Source organism: Leiobunum rupestre, chromosome 11, assembly GCF_980474605.1.
Source record: "Leiobunum rupestre chromosome 11, qqLeiRupe1.1.hap1, whole genome shotgun sequence".
Classification (NCBI taxonomy): Eukaryota; Metazoa; Arthropoda; class Arachnida; order Opiliones; family Sclerosomatidae; genus Leiobunum; species Leiobunum rupestre.
The window spans coordinates 37,639,308-37,650,032 of record NC_143394.1 but is presented as its reverse complement, the minus strand read 5'-3'; the positions used below and the strand labels follow the sequence as shown (position 1 = coordinate 37,650,032).

The 10,725-nt window shown below is 37.0% G+C and overlaps 1 long non-coding RNA gene across 1 annotated transcript; it reads left to right on the top strand.

Moving 5' to 3' along the window:
• Nucleotides 1-8,279: 8,279 nt before the first annotated feature.
• LOC149922458 (uncharacterized) lies at nt 8,280-8,803 on the top strand. The gene is made up of 3 exons (XR_016477225.1): nt 8,280-8,325; nt 8,411-8,545; nt 8,675-8,803. It is a non-coding gene; the product is annotated as an uncharacterized LOC149922458 (long non-coding RNA).
• Nucleotides 8,804-10,725: the final 1,922 nt, after the last annotated feature.

Below are 10,725 nucleotides of genomic sequence, written 5' to 3'. Positions count from 1 at the left end.
GATTTCCCCTGACTTTTTAAGGCCAAATTTTTATTTTATATTTGACTTTTATCAGAAGTTAATAAATTTTAATGAACTTATAATTCAGTAATAAGGTTATTGCAATGTTGAAAAAATTAGCCAAACTTTCAAGGAAATAAATAATAGTCATAGAATTGGTCATAGATCTGGTCTAAAAAATAACCTTAAAAAAGTGCCAAGATAAAATTTAATTCCCTGACTTTTTACAAATTCTAAAAAATCCCTTACATTTCCCTGACTTTTTAGGTCCATTCTTAAATTCCCTGACATTTCCCTGACTTTTTAGGTCCATTCTTAAATTCCCTGACATTTTCCTGACTTTTTAGGTCCATTCTTAAATTCCCTGACTTTTCCCTGATTTTCCTGTTTTCCCTGACGTGTAGCAACCCTGTTCTTGATAATATAATATAGAAAAAGCAGTTTTGTGGTATTCTGTAACCTGTTTTTATGAGCTTTAATTTAATTTAATTACATTTAATGTTGTGTAAATAAATAAAACACATTCCTAGAATATATACTTTCAAAGAAATTTTAATGGTTAATTAGAGGAACATACATAAATAGATGAATAAAATTAATTGAGCAATTTATTACACGAGAAACGTACTGACAAAAATATGGGGCGTCCCCTTGGGGGATAACGGTGGCGCTATCATCAACAGTTTCAGTCAGTTGGCAGAACAAGATCCAGTTGGCAAAACTTGAGATTTTTATATATTTTTAAAAATTTTGCGTATAGTGGGCAAAGTATTTCACAAATTTAGTAAACAACACTATTAAGGAGAGACACTGAACCATAAAATCTTTATAATTAATTAAACAGATATTTAAATTTAGTATTTCTTATCTAGAACAAGTGTGGCTTATCCACAGACCCCCATTAAGTAATGACCAGTATTCATACTTGGATTCAAAGTATGAACGAGGCTTACCTAATATCTATTAATACACTTCGAAAATAGGTATAATTATATTTTAATTAGCTATCGCGTTTCGGAAATGGACTCTTTGCGGCGAATTTGGCAGATTTGGGGGACACCGTTGATGCGTAGGGTAATCTGGAACGATTTTGTTTTCTACATGATGAACATAAATATCAAAAGATCTCATTCTCAATTTGTAGTTAAGTTGAGGGACCGAAAGTCTCGTTTTGGGGGGCTTCCTCGGTTTCAAACGGAGTAGAGGAAGTTGTTCCGAGAATCGGATGACGGAGACGACGATGAGGAAGACGAAGACGAAGCTCCCGTGAAAATGGATGAAATCCCCGTACCGATTCCTTGAACCGAAGAAATCAGACTAGCAGTACCGGTTCCGATGCCGCTGGGTGACGCGATTTGCGGGAGGAACCTAACCGGGACAAAAATCGTGGAATTAGTACGGAATTCGCTCCAGATTTTAGGTCGCCTCGAAGAGCCGAGGAAAGAAACGCGAAAACTCACCTGGAGCACATGCCGTACATGGGTGGCATTAAAGGCACGCACGTCGTGTTGCAACAGTACGCCTCGTTGGCGTATTGGGAACCAAACACACGCATAAGCATCGGAATGCACTGTCCAAAAATAAATACGGATGAGTGATAATGACGACGCAAATAGACCGATTCGAGAATTTGTTCACATTTAGAGCGAAACCCTTAGATGTTTGATATTAAAGGTTTTATTTAAAATTATACCTTGGAACGTTTCGGCTTCCCTAACACTCAAAAACACTTCTTCCGATTCCTTTCTCGACTAGAAAACGCGTAACGTACTCTACGCATGCGCGAAGGGGTCACAAGAAACAGGAGACCATTTCTTCAGTTTTTTAAACATGGACGCACCTTGTCATAACTTTGCACTTCCGCAGAGCTAGGAGCAACAAACACAGCACCCCACACAAGGAGAACGCAACCCGTCAAAAGTCGTGCATTTTCTTGCGTACAGTTTTCATTGGTTAGACCCTTTAGCGCATGCTGCCGTTGGAGGGGAAAATTCCCCCTTTCCGTAAAACGTTCAGCGTAAAGGCTCGTTAAATGAAATTTGTACACCACACTGCGTTAGCGTGTTTAAAGGCTAGCTGCATTCTCCTTGTGTTTGTTGCTCATAGGCGCAGAATGAGTTACGCTCCGGAGAAGCTATATTAGCTTTTACTATTTTTGAAATATGGACGCTCCATGTCATAACTTTACAGTGAGTTACGCGTATTTTTCCCGATAGAGGGATAGGAAGAAAAGTGTTGCTTACTGAAGAAATTCCGAGAAATTCACTGGCACCGAAACATTAGTCCAAGTTTATTTATTTATACTTAGGAAGAATGACCAGGTTTTTAACGGTTTTTAGTTTAAAAATTTCGACATTGGATTGTTGACGCCATCTAGTAACATTTCTGTGATTTAGAAATCTACCTCTAGTGGCGTTACCCCGTGAAAGGATCTTATACTTTTCCTTCGTTCTATACACTCTTTTACGCGCGTCTTTCCCCCCATCAAGGACCCTCCCACGATTTGCTCCACAGGCAGCTGCCATAGACGTACTGCACGTAGCTCTACCGTGGAAAGTTCTTTCCCCCAAAACCCGTTCTCTCGCGTGTAGCACGGTAATGGCGACTCCCAGGAAATACGCGCGTAAAAGAATCTATAGAAAGTAGAAGCTTCCGTCGTTCTATAGATAGTAGAAGCTCTTACCAAATCCCCGGACTTGAGGCAAGCGGGTTTCTTCAAGCCATTCGTGGCGCGGTTACTTTGAGACCAAACCATCACGAACAGGCAGGTTGCGACGATTGCCCTGAACAGCATTTTGATTTCTGTTTGGTATAGAAAAGTAAACAATTAATAAACAATTACCACTTCCTAAGTCGAGATGTACAAGCTAACGAAATTGCCTAATTCTAAAATTCGTTATAAAGTGTCAAATACTAGGTTGTTTCTGGCGACCCTATTTTTCAACAAATGCGACTGATATTAAAATCTCGACACCTTTATGTAGATATTCCACGAGCTAAAAAACGTACTTAATTTTGTTATAACACGATTGTGGATTCGCAAAGACTCGCTCGTTATAAACTGTAACCTATAGTATGTCTAAGACCACAGAAAGAAGTGTAAAATTTAGGCTTCGTTACGGCACTGTTCCTCAACAATTTATATTCACGGTTACAATCAAATCTTTTACAATGCCTACGTAGATAATAAACTTTTAGATTCACATGTTTTTCTCAGAGCTCTTCGGTTTCTCCTTTCCATAAAATCTTGTTGAGGTAAAGGGCAATACTAAGGGTAGGGAGCTGTTGGTATGAAGGGCTTTCTATTATCGTAACTGATTATTATTTAATAAAATACATACTCTAAGCCTCTAACATCGGGAAAATAAATTTCTGAGTTTAAATACATCCTTTAAAGTTAGAACGACGATTTTTTTAAACTAACGAAATAATTTATTCTTAGTAAATATTTGTACGCTGTGTAGATTTACATTTAAATTTGGTAATGCGTCTAACTTTACTGAAATTTTAATTTTAATTTTAGCACTTAAATACGAGATTCAAACTGTTTAAAATTAAAACGCGCGACCCGGGTTTTGATTCCCCAATATCGCGCTAAAAATAATTTGAATTTGGGGTTAATTCCAACTTGAAATTGAAGGACGGGTGCTACTTTTGAAGCTCGTTTTACGAGTTACAATAAGGTTATCCCGGGGATCAATTTGATTAAGAAATGAAAGATAGAGAAAAAATCGAAAGCTTACGTGATTTAGGACCTTATTTAGTAAACGTCCGTCAACGTGTTTGGGTGGATGCGGAGGCGGCAATGAAGCCCGGAACAAAAAGCGAGCGAAACGCGCTGGCCAAATCGACAACGTTTGCTTGTAAAGTAGACAGGTGAATCCGTGACGAAGAACCTTGAGCGAATGAAGCGTTCACCGGGACACCGCCTCCGTTTTTACTTCCTTACTCGCCCCACACTCCGACAACACGGATTCGCCATCCCGAAATGAGTTCAGGGCCGCAAACTTGAAATAACACCGGCGCTCCGGAGAATGGGTCATTGGCCTGCCCCCCCCCCCCCCCACACCCCCCTTACTACCTGCCGAACTACATTTTTTGACGACTACCCCTCCCCTCCGTGTCTCTGTCTAATTTTCGTTACGCGGTTTCCTTCCCCCGGGGCCAAACTAAGCTAAAGTTCGACATTTAGTACCTCACACCCTAGCGTTAAATTTGGGGCTTCGAGGGAAATCTGCGATTCGCCAGTATGTTGTAATTTATTTTTCAAAAATAGGAAGAGGAATCCACTGATCTCCCGAAGATATTCCGGAGAAATCTTGACCTGGATTCGATTTACGGGAATTTATTTATTGGAAAATTTATCAAGCATTTTCACAATCCGCTTTCCCATGCCGATAAATTTGTTTTTTGTACGTCCATCTCTCTAATTCAGTGGTAATTTTATCCAGGGCTGGACATAAGGCACTAGTCACGGCATTTGACTACTCCTACTAGAATAAATGCTCTGACTACTAAAATTAATCTAAATCTGGGGGCTCACTAGTCAATTTGACTAGTAACTACTAAAATAAATTAAGATCCTAGGCTCATTAGTCCGGCTGACTACTAAAAAAATTTCCTTATGTCCAACCCACTTTTATCCAAACTATTTAATTAAAGTTTAAGCAGCCGACATTACAGACTGTAACAGTCAGATTTTTGCGTTTCGTCCACGTAACTTTGACAATGAAGTATAGAAACAGAAACGTAACTAGGCTTGAGGGAAAGACCCTGGTCAGGGGTAAAATGTTAATTTCAAAGAAAGCGTACAAGTTGATGTTAAGAACTAATTATGAGGATTAATATTGCACGGTGAAGGTGTATATTAGTGTCTACTAATTAATTTATGACACAAAATGTGGAAGTAAACAATATTTAAATATTAACCAGCTAAGCTAATACCCAAGGCACCACCTTAGGCCTAAGTCATCAAGCGACTTTTAAAGCCATTAATTCAGGTGGCCGGGTTATATAAGAAATTACCTGGTTTTATATCGTAACGTGAATTTTGACTATAGCAAGGAACCAGAACATGGACAGTGTCAATTTTACCGATTTTACCGTAATTTACATAACTTTCTTCATTAACCTTTATAACCCTACCAGTTTGAACGATGAATTAAACATATTTTGTGGTAAAACTATCGCTTAACTTGTTTTAGTGTGGTTATTTCATAAAAGTATGGACTTAATATACAAGATACACTTAATTAACACGTTTTGGTAATTGTGTATACCCACATGTCCTTGACATCTTGTTTGCATGGTTTTACCTCAACCCTCGTTCGTGGAAACACATTAGCGGGTTCCATAGAAGTCTAAAAGTGACGTTTTAGTTTTTTTTTTTAAATTTCCATATCGTAAACAAAAATACAAAATGCTTTTTTCAAATTTCCTTTTTCATTAAATAGGCCGCCTAACTAGTCCTAGATCTACCTCGTATGAATGCTACGATACCGCAGTGGTAAATATTTTCCCGTTCCGGTTTAAAGAGTTTAAATGAATAATAATAACAATGGCTAATTGTATTTGTGTAATAATTTTAACGGCTATGTTCGAATTTGCGTTCATCCTGTGAATTCTCTATATATGTAACAATACTTTTTTGTTAAATTGAAAAACCCGACTAAAATACTAATTCAAATTCTAAAATAATAAAACAATCAATAATAATTTTAACTTGACCGAAAGGAAAATGATTACTTTCAAAAGCCCGATTATAACTTTAGAGCTGGCACGTCAAAATTCGCGTTTTATTCATTTTTATTATTATCACAATTAAGATCTAGAATCAATTTCCAGTTAACCTAGCGCGTTTGAACTCTGAAACATTTGAATAATGAATTCAAACCTACCATAGTGCGCCCTCGAATACGCGAAGTGTGTCAATACGCCACTGCGTCAAATAGAGGTCGCGACATTCCTACAACAGGAACAAGGTCGATCTTACGTAATACATCGAACAAGTTCAAAGTCGCCGCTTAAACAATTGGAAGAGGGCTACACTCTCTAAGAAACGCGATGTTTTCTAATCATTCGTTACAAATTGGAGCACTAGTGACTCGATAGACTAGGAAGAGAGAGGAGACGCCGCTCAAATTAGTTCAGATACGGAACGGGAATCTCTCGTTCGTTAATTAAAGCGAATGTCTGTCGGAAAAGACTCCCTATGAAGGATGTCCCAAATTCGACTGATTTATACGTCACTGATTCCGGCTTCTTACAGAAAAAAATCTAGGCTACGAGAAATCCGATATGCGAAAATGACTTATTCTCTTTCTAGATTTATTTTACAGCATTGTCGACCTTGACTGTCGAAATGTACAAACAGACTCGGTAGACAAAGATAATCAAAAGAGACCGTAGCTTCGCGTAACCTATTAAGCCAGTGTTTGGTCCCGCAAATTTCGCGGAACCCTCTTCTAATCGGATGTCCAAGTGACGGTGTTTGTTATCATCCGCGAGGCAAACGTATTCGGGCCATCAAAGGTACTCGGTAACCGCGTTCTCACGCTCCTTAAGCGATTTAGATTACCCACGAAGATGACCTAAACAAAATAGGCCATTCTCTATTCTCGCGCCATCTGTTAACGTTTGAGATGTTAAATCGACTTTATATTTTTCCGGTATTCTATAAACATTTTATTTTGATAACTGGGATTTAGTTGAATCTATTGAGCTAGCCTGGTGGAATATGTTTAACAATTGATGCGGAAAGATTCTCACTTAGCCAAACGATGGTAGAAGCTCGTAATTAGATTTCAAACAAGTTTCAAAAGTTTATTATGCACAAAACTAAATACTTTAGAGGTGCCTTTTTCACACCTAAATGTTTTATTTGCGTTTTTTAGAAGTATGTTACAGAATTACACCAAACAGCGTACAGCAAAGAAATGTATATCAATTGACGTATTGCTTAAAGTCAAATCAAATCAAATATTTTATTTTAAATTTGGTTTTGTGACAATGGCATTAGAGGGCCAAGTCATCACGCGACTTATAACCCTCAGCATTTTTGTAGAACTCTAGCATTAGTTATCTTGTTCCAGTACAAAACAAACAACTTTGAAATTGCCTGATTTTACTTTAACGATAAAGATGAACTCACGCGAAATTTAAGACCAAATTGTCTACTTACCCGATGTGGTTATCACCGATTTTGTTGAAACTCGGGGGTTAGGTAGACCTTATGGTAGTATGAAATTTGTCAAAGGGGAAATTTGCAATGGGCTTTAGTTTTCCCATGGCAACCCAAAATGATTTTGATCTCAAAACAAAAAAATCTCCTTTTAAAAAAGCATGGGATTTTCTCGGTTTCACAGGGTACTTATTTACTTAAAAATATTGAAAAAATAAAATTTTCAAATTTTACCCAAAAAGATGAATTTGACGTATTTTGGGTAAAATTGATCAAGGAGTTTGGGTAAAATTGATCCATTTTGGTTAAATTTTAACAAAATTTGGGTAACCGGGAAAATTCCATGCTTTTTAAATGGAGATGTCAAAAACATTTTGGGTTGTCATAGGAAAACTTTGGCAATTTTCATATTACCATAAGGTCTACCTAACCCCCGAGTTTCAACATAATCGGTGATAACCACCTCGGGTAGTATCCTTGTAAGTAGACCATGTTGTCTTAAATTTCGCGTCAGTTCATCTTTATCATTAAAGTAAAATTAGGTAATTTCGAAGTTGTTTGTTTTGTACTGGAACAAGATAACTAATGCTAGAGTTCTGCAAAAATGCTGAGGACTATAAGTCGCGTGATGACTTGGCCCTCTAATGCCATTGTCACAAAACCAAATTTAAAATAAAATATTTGATTTGATTTGACTTTAAGCAATACGTCAATTGATATACCTTTCTTTGCTGTACGCTGTTTGGTGTAATTCTGTAACATACTTCTAAAAAACGCCAATAAAACATTTAGGTGTGAAAAAGGCACCTCTAAAGTATTTAGTTTTGTGCATAATAAACTGTGTGGTGTAATTCTGTACCATACTTTTAGTTAGTTGTCTAAAAACTTTATCTTCTCTTGGATAATGTCATTTACCAATCTATAAATTTCAGACATTGGGTATCCAATCTTGAAAATATTCAATGTAAAAGTCAATGCCAAACTTATTGATAACCGAGGAAAAACAAATGTTGTTTTTCCCATTAACGGACGTTAGCACAATTCAAGGATTAACGCAAAAGATAACGAATTCGGTATAAAATGGGGAGAGAAATGACATTTTAACACATTCCATTGATAGATTCGACAACTTAACGTCTCCAAAGGTAAGCAATTAGGCGTCAATTAAAAATTAATTTAGAACCTTAATTACTAACGAACTTTTTCACGCGTGGTTTTTACGGTCAACAGATGAAGAGTGCATTGTGTTTTCTGGTGCTGGCTTGTATGGTGTGCCTGATCGCATCCGCCGTTGTGGACCAGAATGCCCTAGAGGCGGCTAAGAACATCCTCATGTCCCCGAGGTGTTCCGAAATTGGAGAGCCCGTAAGTAATTAGAGTAAAGGCAATACCAAAATTTATCCGTCGCGAATTAAATCGGGAACGAGGCTTAAGGGATCGGTCTCAAAATTGAATTTTATTTATGTATTGTTCCTGTATTATTTCTCTCCATAGTGTTTGCGTTTTGGTGATCTGCATTGTTGTTTCGGTTCGTGCCGCCTTACCGGTTCAATGGGAGTCTGCACCTTATAAACATTTATAAATTGTCCATTCCCTTTAGTGAAAATAAATTATTGAATTTTATCTCGACTCTTAATTAACCTAATTAGTTAGATAATATAAAACGGTGATTGTCAAAATATATTTTGCATCCGTGTATTATAAACCTCATCTGCGTAGACGAAACGCTACAATACCAGGTTACATTGATGGTCATATTTAAATTTGAATCAAGAAATCGAATCCAAGTTCCTATTCAATAATTGAATAGAATTTTGTCGAAATAAGCACTAAATTAGTTTGCGGCGTATGTGTGAACTATTTAATCATGTCTATATAATTTGTTTAGGTTTATAGGGCCTTTGAAGGAAGTATAAAATTTATTAATTTAACATTTGTGCCACTTGGTTTATTAGACTTTAGGGGTAACTGACGTTAGTTCAAAGGTTAAAACAAGTCGTAGTTCGTGTTAGCAGACGATGTTTCAATTAAGAATATAATCCTAAAAAATAACCAAATGGATTAAAGGAATATTAAACTTCGGTTGATAAGGGAAGAGGCAAATGATTTTTGTTACTAGGAAACCACTTTTTATAGGTTCGTTGAAGCAGAATCTACTGCGATTGCGTAGTACTATTTTATCATGGAATAATATTATAGTGTGAAAGTAGTATTGTATCGTAGATTTCATTTCAAACTTGGGTCATCATACTCCATGGTCCTTTCCTACTAACGAAACCCCCTGTCTTCGCTCCATTTGTCTACTGATGTTGCATTTCCTTTTAAAGGGAGTATAACCTTTTCAGGAATTTGGGGCAATACATAATTATCTCCCCTCAATTTTCTAACCACTTGTTATACGTAGTGTGAAATACAGTGGTTTTTGAGGAATTATCCCACTAAAAGTATCCCCGCTTTGGTAGTGTGTAACAAAATAAATACACATTCCCAAATATATTAGGAAAAATAAAACTTCCCAAAAATATTGAAAACCAAACATTCCAAATATACTCTAAATGGCTCTTGGAAAATTTCGAACATTTTGTATTCATTTCTTTTATGTTAAAAATTGACAAAGGCTGGTGATACCCCGAGCTGGTTTATCCTGTAGATATGCTACGCGTTCCTCGAATTTCACAGTGTTGCGAAATTTGGAAACCACACATCGCTTTCACTGGAATGTGTGACGTCGGAGGTTTTTTTCCGACCACGCTGACCAGGCCCAATATCCGACCCCAATTTGGAGGGGGCGAAAAACGAAGAAGACCGTTTTTCGGTTGTTAAACACTTGTTCGAGGGCCCTCTCTACAAAAAGCAGTTTTTCTGACCGGCTGAAGGCTCCTGCCTCCTTGTCCAATGCTTCAGACAACTCTCCGGCACCGTACTTTAAATAATAAAGTACGCGCTAAATAAATAAACTATGCGGAAAATTAAGTACGCGCTCGGTCACTGTTTTCACCGATCGCGGCTATTGTGACCTGATCCACCATTATCAACGAACTGGATGCTGACGCTACGAGCTGATGAACTCCAAGCCGCCGTATGCTGTTTTGTTTATGAAGACGACCAACGATAAAACCGTCGACGGTGTCGTAAGTGAAAAACGTATTTTAAAAGGGGTAAACCAGCCTTCGCGAAATTGAACTATTAGTTTATATTAATTGAGCCCATTGATTGTTGTTTACGCGAAATATTTGTTTTATGTTATTTAGTATTAATTTCATTTGTCTTAACTAATTGATAATTTCCCAATGTATATAATTTTATCCATTCATTAAATATTTTCCTACCGAGACCAACCCGTATTTAATTTTGATTATTTTTAATGATGACACTAAGCAATTAACTTTAAGTTTATCTTCCCCTAGACAACTGATTTATTATCTTTACAATTATTATTCCCTAGTTTTATAAACATGCTAAAGAAAGTGTCTCAAGTGCTTTAATTTCTCATATCTACTAGAACGCCTTTCGTGAATCTAAAACCACGTACATCATTATTAAGA